This window comes from Rutidosis leptorrhynchoides, chromosome 10, assembly GCF_046630445.1.
Source record: "Rutidosis leptorrhynchoides isolate AG116_Rl617_1_P2 chromosome 10, CSIRO_AGI_Rlap_v1, whole genome shotgun sequence".
Taxonomy (NCBI): Eukaryota; Viridiplantae; Streptophyta; class Magnoliopsida; order Asterales; family Asteraceae; genus Rutidosis; species Rutidosis leptorrhynchoides.
The window spans coordinates 176,494,984-176,507,666 of record NC_092342.1 but is presented as its reverse complement, the minus strand read 5'-3'; the positions used below and the strand labels follow the sequence as shown (position 1 = coordinate 176,507,666).

At 28.5% G+C, this 12,683-nt stretch overlaps 1 long non-coding RNA gene across 2 annotated transcripts; it reads right to left on the bottom strand.

Moving 5' to 3' along the window:
- Positions 1–9,865: 9,865 nt before the first annotated feature.
- LOC139872575 (uncharacterized) lies at positions 9,866–11,565 on the bottom strand. 2 transcript variants are annotated; one of them, XR_011767089.1, is made up of 3 exons: positions 11,230–11,565; positions 10,409–10,523; positions 9,866–10,290 (listed from the first exon to the last, which is right to left on the bottom strand). It is a non-coding gene; the product is annotated as an uncharacterized lncRNA (long non-coding RNA). The 2 variants fall into 2 exon arrangements; XR_011767088.1 differs by lacking the exon at positions 11,230–11,565 and having other exon boundaries at positions 10,409–10,904.
- Between the last annotated feature and the right edge of the window lie 1,118 nt (positions 11,566–12,683).

Here is a 12,683-nt window from a genome sequence, read left to right as displayed (position 1 = left end):
TTAAAACTTGTAAAAACTATATGATGACATATATATGGATATATATATAGTTAATATGATACTATGATAAGTAAACATGTTATTAAGTATATTAACAATGAACTACATATGTAAAAACAAGACTACTAACTCAATGATTTTTAAACGAGACATATATGTAACGATTATCGTTGTAAAGACATTTAATGTATATATATCATATTAAGAGATATTCATACATGATAATATCATGATAATATAATAATTTAAAATCTCATTTGATATTATAAACATTGGGTTAACAACATTTAACAAGATCGTTAACCTAAAGGTTTCAAAACAACACTTACATGTAACGACTAACGATGACTTAACGACTCAGTTAAAATGTATATACATGTAGTGTTTTAATATGTATTTATACACTTTTGAAAGACTTCAATACACTTATCAAAATACTTCTACTTAACAAAAATGCTTACAATTACATCCTCGTTCAGTTTCATCAACAATTCTACTCGTATGCACCCGTATTCGTACTCGTACAATACACAGCTTTTAGATGTATGTACTATTGGTATATACACTCCAATGATCAGCTCTTAGCAGCCCATGTGAGTCACCTAACACATGTGGGAACCATCATTTGGCAACTAGCATGAAATATCTCATAAAATTACAAAAATATGAGTAATCATTCATGACTTATTTACATGAAAACAAAATTACATATCCTTTATATCTAATCCATACACCAACGACCAAAAACACCTACAAACACTTTCATTCTTCAATTTTCTTCATCTAATTGATCTCTCTCAAGTTCTATCTTCAAGTTCTAAGTGTTCTTCATAAATTCCAAAAGTTCTAGTTTCATAAAATCAAGAATACTTTCAAGTTTGCTAGCTCACTTCCAATCTTGTAAGGTGATCATCCAACCTCAAGAAATCTTTGTTTCTTACAGTAGGTTATCATTCTAATACAAGGTAATAATCATATTCAAACTTTGGTTCAATTTCTATAACTATAACAATCTTATTTCAAGTGATGATCTTACTTGAACTTGTTTTCGTGTCATGATTCTGCTTCAAGAACTTTGAGCCATCCAAGGATCCATTGAAGCTAGATCCATTTTTCTATTTTCCAGTAGGTTTATCCAAGGAACTTAAGGTAGTAATGATGTTCATAACATCATTCGATTCATACATATAAAGCTATCTTATTCGAAGGTTTAAACTTGTAATCACTAGAACATAGTTTAGTTAATTCTAAACTTGTTCGCAAACAAAAGTTAATCCTTCTAACTTGAATTTTAAAATCAACTAAACACATGTTCTATATCTATATGATATGCTAACTTAATGATTTAAAACCTGGAAACACGAAAAACACCGTAAAACCGGATTTACGCCGTCGTAGTAACACCGCGGGCTGTTTTGGGTTAGTTAATTAAAAACTATGATAAACTTTGATTTAAAAGTTGTTATTCTGAGAAAATGATTTTTATTATGAACATGAAACTATATCCAAAAATTATGGTTAAACTCAAAGTGGAAGTATGTTTTCTAAAATGGTCATCTAGACGTCGTTCTTTCGACTGAAATGACTACCTTTACAAAAACGACTTGTAACTTATTTTTCCGACTATAAACCTATACTTTTTCTGTTTAGATTCATAAAATAGAGTTCAATATGAAACCATAGCAATTTGATTCACTCAAAACGGATTTAAAATGAAGAAGTTATGGGTAAAACAAGATTGGATAATTTTTCTCATTTTAGCTACGTGAAAATTTGTAACAAATCTATTCCAACCATAACTTAATCAACTTGTATTGTATATTATGTAATCTTGAGATACCATAGACACGTATACAATGTTTCGACCTATCATGTCGACACATCTATATATATTTCGGAACAACCATAGACACTCTATATGTGAATGTTGGAGTTAGCTATACAGGGTTGAGGTTGATTCCAAAATATATATAGTTTGAGTTGTGATCAATACTGAGATACGTATACACTGGGTCGTGGATTGATTCAAGATAATATTTATCGATTTATTTCTGTACATCTAACTGTGGACAACTAGTTGTAGGGTACTAACGAGGACAGCTGACTTAATAAACTTAAAACATCAAAATATATTAAAAGTGTTGTAAATATATTTTGAACATACTTTGATATATATGTATATATTGTTATAGGTTCGTGAATCAACCAGTGGCCAAGTTTTACTTCCCGACGAAGTAAAAATCTGTGAAAGTGAGTTATAGTCCCACTTTTAAAATCTAATATTTTTGGGATGAGAATACATGCAGGTTTTATAAATGATTTACAAAATAGACACAAGTACGTGAAACTACATTCTATGGTTGAATTATTGAAATCGAATATGCCCCTTTTTATTAAGTCTGGTAATCTAAGAATTAGGGAACAGACACCCTAATTGACGCGAATCCTAAAGATAGATCTATTGGGCCTAACAAACCCCATCCAAAGTACCGGATGCTTTAGTACTTCGAAATTTATATCATATCCGAAGGGTGTCTCGGAATGATGGGGATATTCTTATATATGCATCTTGTTAATGTCGGTTACCAGGTGTTCACCATATGAATGATTTTTATCTCTATGTATGGGATGTGTATTGAAATATGAAATCTTGTGGTCTATTATTATGATTTGATATATATATAGGTTAAACCTATAACTCACCAACATTTTTGTTGACGTTTTAAGCATGTTTATTCTCAGGTGATTATTAAGAGCTTCCGCTGTCGCATACTTAAATAAGGACGAGATTTGGAGTACATGCTTGTATGATATTGTGTAAAAACTGCATTCAAGAAACTTATTTTGTTGTAACATATTTGTATTGTAAACCATTATGTAATGGTCGTGTGTAAACAGGATATTTTAGATTATCATTATTTGATAATCTACGTAAAGCTTTTTAAAACCTTTATCTATGAAATAAAGGTTATGGTTTGTTTTAAAAATGAATGCAGTCTTTGAAAAATGTCTCATATAGAGGTCAAAACCTCGCAACGAAATCAATTAATATGGAACGTTTTTAATCAATAAGAACGGGACATTTCAGTATCCGCCTCAGACTCGATCACAACTCAAACTATATATATATATATATATATATATATATATATATATATATATATATATATATATATATATATATATATATATATATATATATATATATATATATATATATATATATATATATAGATGGGTCGATATGATATGTCAAAACATTGTATACGTGTCCCGATCTTTAAAATGCGTAAAATAAATAACAAAAAAATAAATAAATAAATGACGAATATTAAAGTGCGTAAAGTAAATAACAGAAATTAAATGACATTTAAATAAAATTACGAGAATTAAAATTACGATAAAATAAATTGCGATAATTAAATTGCGATAAATAAAATGTAATATGGAATTAACAGTTAGCTAGGAACAGTTATCTAGAATTTTCTTAGCGTGGTTTCTTAACAAAATTTCATATTGTCAATTAGTCTGTTTCTAATCAATTTTTATTGTGTCCATTATTTCTTCATTATGCCACTTGTTGGATTCTGATAGGTCAAAATTCAAATATAAAATTGAATGAAAATGGTTGTTTTGTGGTGAACGGATTCGTATATCTGTGATTGTAAATAGGATAGTAAATGATTGTTGAATCAGATTCGAAGAATGTACAATGTAACTTATTAATGTGAAATTTAAATATTCCTCGGGTATTACCTACCCGTTAAAATATTTTCACCATTAACAGTTGGTACAAGAGAATTTTTAATTACAATCTTTATGAGAACATATATACATATATATTTTCTTCAGATGTATTCATAGATTTAATGAGTTAATATGATATTAAACTCATTTGCTTTTCGGTTGGAACTAGAATAAATAATCTTTAAAACTTTAGAGATTACATATTCGCCATGTCGAACGAAGATAAATGAGGTAGAACGATACGTAGAACGAAGATCATACTCAAAGTACAAATGATGATATTGAAGCATGGATTGTTGATGGTACTGGTGTTGTTACTGATGGTACTGTTGATGTCGGTGATGTTGCTGAAGCTGGTACATTTTGAACCATATTCTCCGAATTGATTATTCGAGCGCGAAGTTCGTTGACTTATTACTCCAGGATGATTGTCGATCAGAACGAGCGGATGAATAAGGTTTAGAATTGTGGATAGAATATAATCTTGTCGAGTTACCCTGAAAATGAGACTGAAAATGGTGTCTCGAACAGGTTCGTCGGTAAACGCTTCAGGTTCATTGTCAAGAGGTGAATTCGGTTGGTGGAAGGGATTACCTTCTGCGCGTTTCCATTAATTAAGTCGACTAAGAACCCATCAGATGAATTGATAATGGCTGATTGGTTGATTCATGCCGATGACGCTGTTTTCGGAGCTTAGGTGAACATCTATGTCGGAATAGCTGTCGGAATCCGAGGGACTCGATCTAGTTGAGGGATTCATCTCGTGCGATCAGATGAAGGATTTTCGATAAGAAATAAATTATAGGATGTAGATTAGTATCCTGCAATACATAATTTACATATGCATATATAATACTAAACCCCATAAGTTACGGAGGAATCTATGGAATACAACAGGCAAAGTTACAGTAACAGATATGCTAAGATATGAAGTAGCAGATACGCTAAGATATGAATTTTGTCTATACATTATTCATGCAGTCAATGCAGTAAAACGTGTCTTGACTAAGAATGATAAGCAAGTGATTTCCTAAGGATGATAATCGAATGATTTCCGACTAGAAATGATAAGCAAAACTTTTGACATGCAGACACGGTCGAAGTCCAGACTCACTGATGCATCCTAACGACTTATCAGTTAGACACACTAATGCAGACCTGGTTCGCTAAGACCTCTGCTCTGATACCAACTGTCAAGACCCGTCCAAATCCATCCGGACCAAGTCCATATCGATTATAAACGATTCACAACAGTTAATTACATTGCGAGGTTCTTGACCTCTATATGATACATTTTACAAACATTGCATTCGTTTTTGAAAAGACAATCTTTCATTACATCGAAAGTTGACGGCGTGTATACCATTTTATAATATATCTAACTATAAATGACTTAATAATAATCTTGATGAACTCAACGACTCAAATGCAACGTCTTTTGAAATATGTCATGAATGACTCCAAGTAATATCTTTAAAATGAGCAATTGCACAGCGGAAGATTTCTTTCATACCTGAGAATAAACATGCTTTCAAGTGTCAACCAAAAGGTTGGTGAGTTCATTAGTTTAACATAAATAATCATTTCATAATTGTAATAGACCACAAGATTTCATATTTCCATTTCTCGTAAACATACGTCTCATGCATAGAGACAAAAATATCATTCATATGGATTGAACACCTGGTAACCGACATTCACAATATGCGTATAAGAATATCCCCATCATTCCGGGATCCTCCTTTGGACATGATATAAATTTCGAAGTACTAAAGCATCCGGTACTTTGGATGGGGCTTGTTGGGCCCGATAGATCTATCTTTAGAGTTCGCGTCAATTAGGATGTCTGTTCCCTAATTCTTAGATTACCAGACTTAATAAAAAGGGGCATATTCGATTTCGATAATTCAACCATAGAATGTAGTTTCACGTACTTGTGTCTATTTCGTAAAACAGTTATAAAAACAGCACATGTATTCTCAGTCCCAAAAATATATATTGCAAAAGCATTTAAAAAAAAGGGATTAATGAAACTCACGCATATAAATATTGTAAAACAGTTAATAAAGCATTTGCATGTATTCTCAGCCCAAAAACATAAAGAGTAAAAAGGGAGCAAATGAAACTCACCTAATGTATTTTGTAGTAAAAATACATATGACTATATTGAACAATGCAGGGTTGACCTCGGATTCACGAACCTATATCATTCATTTATATATTAAAACGTATACTGAAAATCACATAATTTCATTTGTTAATATATGTTATTTATGTAAGTGTAGTTATATAAAATTTATACTAAATTTCATTTAAAATCATATATTTATATTATATCTTAAATTATATGTTATATATGTTTATTTTGTATATATATCAAAAATGATTATTATAGTTATATTAGTATCTATATATATTTAGTATTATTAAAAAAATACCTAATTTGTTATATGTAATCATATATAATGATAATATGTTTTTCATATAGTTATATGGATTATCAATATATTTATAGTATATAGATATATATACTAAGGGTGTTTTTATGTACAAAATAATTACTTGTTAGAAGTGATAGTTTTGATATTATTGTTCTACTAGATGATAATAATAACCTTGTTAATAATGAATATTAATAATAATAGTGATATTGTTAATAATGATACCTATGTGAATAATAATCATAATAATCTTAATAAACATAACAATGATATTAATACTAGTATTAATGAAAATAATAATGTTATTTCCAATACCAATGTTAGTAGTAATAATAATAATAGTTATATTATTAATAAGAACATTATTGATAATCATTATAATGATGATCTTAATAATAATATTATCTAATACTTAATAATTCTAATAATAATAATAATAATAATACTAATAATAATAACAATAACAATAATAATTTATAATAACAATGATAATAATAATAATAATAATAATAATAATAATAATAATAATAATAATAATAATAATAATAATAATAATAATAATAATAATAAGAATAAGAATGATAATAATAATAATAATGAATTTTAAAATGTTAACTACCTTAAGAGTTCCTTTTAAAAAGAAAAACTGCCACAAGCAAGGATTGAACTCGTGACCTCTCGAAACCCGACACCATAACCCAACCATCCGTTTGCTGCTTACTTTTCTGATATAACTAATCTTTTTATTTATATAACCCGTATTGAAATTTCTGTTATATCTTTCCTTCTTCAAGTTTTTCAATCGACCAAAACCCAAATCGATCCTAGCTACTAGATATCAGGTCATATTAATTTGTATAATTTGAAACCAAAATATTGAAACAGGTTTTGATTAAAGTAACAGGAAAGAATAAATAAATAAAAAAATTTATACAGCGTGTTTTATTTCAATATGAACTCAAACATTAAAAATCGAATTTTGGAAGTTTTAGGCCACGACTCCAACATGAAAAAGGTGTTAAATCTTCATTAGAAACTTTCCAAATGCTTAATTGATTCTGAAACCTTGAACTGAATTCGAATTTTACTGATGAACTACCTTTGACTTTTTGAAACATGAATTTTGACTCGATAATTAGAAGTCGATAGATAAAATTGGAGTTTCATCTTTTGCAGATAGTTTAAGTAGACAAATTCTAACAAAACTACATTTATAGAATTTAAAATTTGATTCGTAATCGAGTGATGGACAAAAAAACGCACGTACAGGGGTCTGAAACTTATTTTCTGAATATTTTGGATTAATCCTTCTGTTGAATGAAATTACATGGTATTGTGTGATTGGTAATGAAAGAGGAAAATTAAATGAAGTGTTTAGCAACAGAATTTGATCGATTTTAAAAGGAATTTGAGGTCGACAAGAAATATTTTTCCAGTACATAAATATAAAAAAAAATGTAAAGTTGATAGTGAAATCAAACTGATTTTGGACGGGAATGAGTTTAATCTCCACAATTAGATACAGTGTTTATCAATCAATTACAGTTGGAAAGGGATTTCAAACTGATTTGGATCCTTATGAGCATTTAATCGTATCTATAATTATATCTATAAATATATATATGAATTTATATATATATAATGAATTATATTATATATATGATTTGTATTTTTATTTATCTGTTATATATATTCGTATGATTATATTTATCTATATTTGTATATGAAATTTTGCATAATAATCGGTATTTTATGTAGATATACGTATTCATATATATATCTATAATTATATATCTTGTTTATATATATATATATATATATATATATATATATATATATATATATATATATCAAATTCTTAATTTTTGAATCTAACCATTATAAATATATTAATACTATTAATAATTAATAATACTAATAATAATATTAATAATAATAATATTGTTGATAATGATGATAGTATGATAATATTAATACTAACAAAAAATGGTAATCCTAATAATAATAATAATAATAACATAACAATTATATGTAACAAGTCTTATGTTTATACTTTTAATGATGCTATTAATAACTTATAACAACAATTAATGTATTTACTATATTTTAACTTATAATTTAGTATATTACAATTATTAATTATATTTTTTTATCATATATATTATATAGTAATATATATACATATATATATATATATATATATATATATATATATATATATATATATATATATATATATATATTGAATATTTAATATCTATTAATTACATTATGTTAATAATTATAAATAGAAATTATATATAAGTTCATAATAATATGTATGTAGTTATATATGTATGTATGTATATATATATATATATATATATATATATATATATATATATATATTCATTTTAATGTTATCTTATTTATTATTATTTTACATTTTTAATCCTACTAATGAAATTGTATTTTATAATTTCAAGTTATTATGTATTCTTTATATTTATATTTATACATTACAATATATATAATAATAATGATAACAATTTATTCATAATAATACTACTAGTAAGGATAATAAGATTAACATAACAATTATATTCAAACTTGATTAAGTTTAATATATTTTCATTTATTATATCATATTTATCAATTTGTATAATTTATTGAATCTTTAATATTTATTAATTATATATATTCCTAATGTTACCTGTAAATAGAATCTAGTTACACATAAATGTTTACATATTTATTTACAAATAAATTGTTCGTGAATCGTCGGAAGTAGTCAAAGGGTATTTAAATATATGAACACAGTTCTAAAATTTTCGAGACTTAATATTACAGACTTTGCTTATCGTGTCGAAATCAAATAAAGATTAAGTTTAAATTTGGTCGGAAATTCTCGGGTCATCACACACCTGATCAACAAACAAACAAAATAAAAAAAGAGTTGCAAAAATATAACAAAGTATAACAACAATAAAAAAATATAACAATACATGAACAACTAAAACATCCAATTTCAAAACATCAACGGCAACATACCTTCAGAAATGAAGACCCCGGCATTATAATCGATAGGTAATCGGCTTATGTGATCATTCTCAGTAAAAATATTACTCACGACCCATTACTGTTATTAATTCATTTACTCTAAGGAACAAAAAGTAAAGGGAAAAAATTCAGTAACATTCTACACACAGTCATATGATTTTAATTTCAATCACAACCCTAATAACGCTTTATTTGTATTAGTTTGCCTATGTTAATCTTATATTCTAAATGGCTCATCATATTTTCTTTTATACTTAGATTACCAAAATTATGCCCAGTAAAGTTCCATACCAGGAATAGAATTTAATTGTTGTAATCAATTTTCATATATAGCCTCAATTATATTGGATTTATTAGTCGGCCTAAAATTAGCAACAGAAACTATTTTGCGCCATCGTGCGAAACAAAGCATATAGTGACAACACCTACATGATATTTAGGTATGGTCAATACTATATATACAATTGAACGTAGCAACGGGTTTAAAGGGTAGTGACACATACCAGCCGGTTTAAAGAGGGATGTGACACGTGGAGGGAAAAAAATGAAGCGATTTGGATCAAACCCTCGCCACACCCGTTCTAATACATCACCCCAATTGCCAAAAATGCTAGGAATCATTTGAGGAAAAACCGAGGTGTAAAATATATAATCAATATTGAATGATGAAAAAATGGGTGAGAACACCCTCAATGGTGAGTTTGAAATGGAGTATGTAACTACACTTTAAATGACATACCATGGACGGTTATGTAGATCATTCAAATTAAGAATTTTATATTATACATTGATTTACATAGTTGAGGTTCTGTTTGTACCTCCGATTTCATTCATCTTATTAGCAATCACGTCAAATTTTTTTATGCTTCTGGCGGACCACATCGATTTGTTTATGTTGGGTATGTGTCATTTCTACACATAAACAATGGCTCTAATATGGTTGCTACGTGTGATCAACAGAAAATATAAAGCAGCAATATTATGATACATCTTCAAGCGCCTGTAGAGCTTCAGGATGCCATCAACTGATTTCAGAGGTGAGGTAGTTACTGATCTCCTTTAACTGAAACACATTACAAACACCAAACACTACTCTATTAATTCAATAGTAACGATTACTAAATTTGTCGGACGCATATAACATGAGCTAAAAAATCGTGGTTCGTATGAAGGTCGAATACCTTAGAGCATTAGATAAGAAAGTTAATTCACACTTGTAGAAAATTAAAGTCGTCAAAGCGATCACGTACTAAGGATCCTGCAGACCTCCAATAAGAGAAATGAAATCTACAAAAACTAAATTGACAATAATCATAATCACCTTTATATCAATTACAACACAAATTAGTGAGTTAAGTGTCTGAAAATGTACATCATTAATTCTCATCAATCGCAAAATGGTTGGTTCAACCTACTAATTGAAAGAAACATCAACTTCTAAACTTAAAATACAAAATCGTCGAGAATTTAAGACATTTGATGCAATATAAAAACATGCTTACGCATCATTAGTTTTTAGAAAACCATAGACGTGGCATAATAACAATTGTAATAACACAAATCAAATAACATATAACATAAACAATTAATACCAAATGACACCACCTTCTTCACTGTAACTGATGATCATTACGAAATCTAACCACAATAATTGCATACATAACAAAAAGAGAAATTGAAAGCGTAGTCTCAAATTACCTTTCAGGAAAAAAAAAATTTTAGAAGAAAGGAGCAAGTTGGATATGTACCTATAAAAACAACATAATCAAACAATTAAACATTTGATAACCGATTGGAACTAATACGTAACCAACAATTGAACCCTTGATAATTAAACAATTAAACCCTTCATAATTGTTTGGAACTAATTGTACCAGATAGTTACATATAAAAATAAAGCTGAACAAATAAATTGAAACCACGTACATAATAAGCAAAGACAGAGTAAAATTAAAACCAAACCACCAAAAAATATCGCAGATTGCAGAGAGCGTAGATTTACCTGGAAACAAAATCGCAGACTTAACCAAAATAATTGCGATAAGAAGTAATCGATTGACTACAGGAAGCGTAAATCAAACGATATAAGAAGTGTATGAGATGTAACTTTCAGTCACAACAAAAGAAGAAACCCGAGCCGATGGAGAAATACGGTGAAGAGCATCGAGAGGAGTATCCAGTAGGAGTGGCGGTGTTGGTGGTAGCATCACCGTAGACGATGGTACAGCAGAGGTGGCTATGCTAACGCCGCTTACATGTGAACGGATTTTAAAGATAATTGATGGGTAGGGTTAGGGACGGTGGATGAAATTGGGTTGGAGGTGAATGGAAGCAGACGAAGGTTCTAGGCAACTAAATATCTGAAGGGAAGAAGGCTTAAAATGACGGAAATACCCTTTCGTGATAAATTAATGGTGTGAATAGTAAATCCATGCATTCTATTGATATATATATATATATATATATATATATATATATATATATATAATATATTTACGTGAGAGGCCTACAATATAGGAAGGATATTGAAGAAATTTATACTTCAAAAAGCTCTTCTTGTTTTCAAACGCTACATAAATGAGCGTTCAATTTAGAAGCTTTTTCAACCCTCTAAAAGCTTTAAGTTCGTTGAACCAAATGAAGCTTCTTATCTAATAAAAGTTCATGAAAGTTAAAAGTTAAAAGCTTCAAAATGCTCCGTGTCAAACATAGTCTAAGTAAAATATAAACATGAAAATCTACGTTTCCTTTAAAATAATTACATTCCAGTGGGTGGTGGTCTACCTCTTTTAGGGAAGGTCATAAGTTCGGCCCCCCGTTGACTATATATTAACCCATAATTTTATCAATGCCATGAAATACTGCCCATGATACCTTTCCCACATCGCGTTAGGGGTAAAGGGGAGGGGTTTACTTTCTATGCCCCGTATGAGATTGATACGGATTTTTTTTTTGAACACGCAGTTGGAGAGTGTGACAACCCGGAAATTTTCGATCAAATTTAAACTTTAATCTTTATATGTTTCCGACACGATAAGCAAAGTCTATAATGTTGAAATCTCAAAAAATTTGAACTATGTTCATGTAGTCATTCACCTTTCGACTGTCTTGTCGATTCACGAACAACTATGTGTAAATAGATATGTATGTATATATATGTGTGTATATTAAATTAAGAAATATTAATAAAATATTAAAAGGGTTGGTTGATATGAAAATAAGTTATGACATCAATTATATGACTTGAGAACGTTAACAAAGTATTTGAGGAATAATACTTTACATAAACGTATTAGTTTCAATATATGTTTATCTACGAAAATTAAAAGCTAATATCAAATGATTGAATTATCAAACACATTATGATTATGATTACAGGTCTCTATTATGAGGTCCATTATGATTCGAGAAATCTGTTCTTTTTAACGATATTCGGAATAATTGGTAAAGTGATCT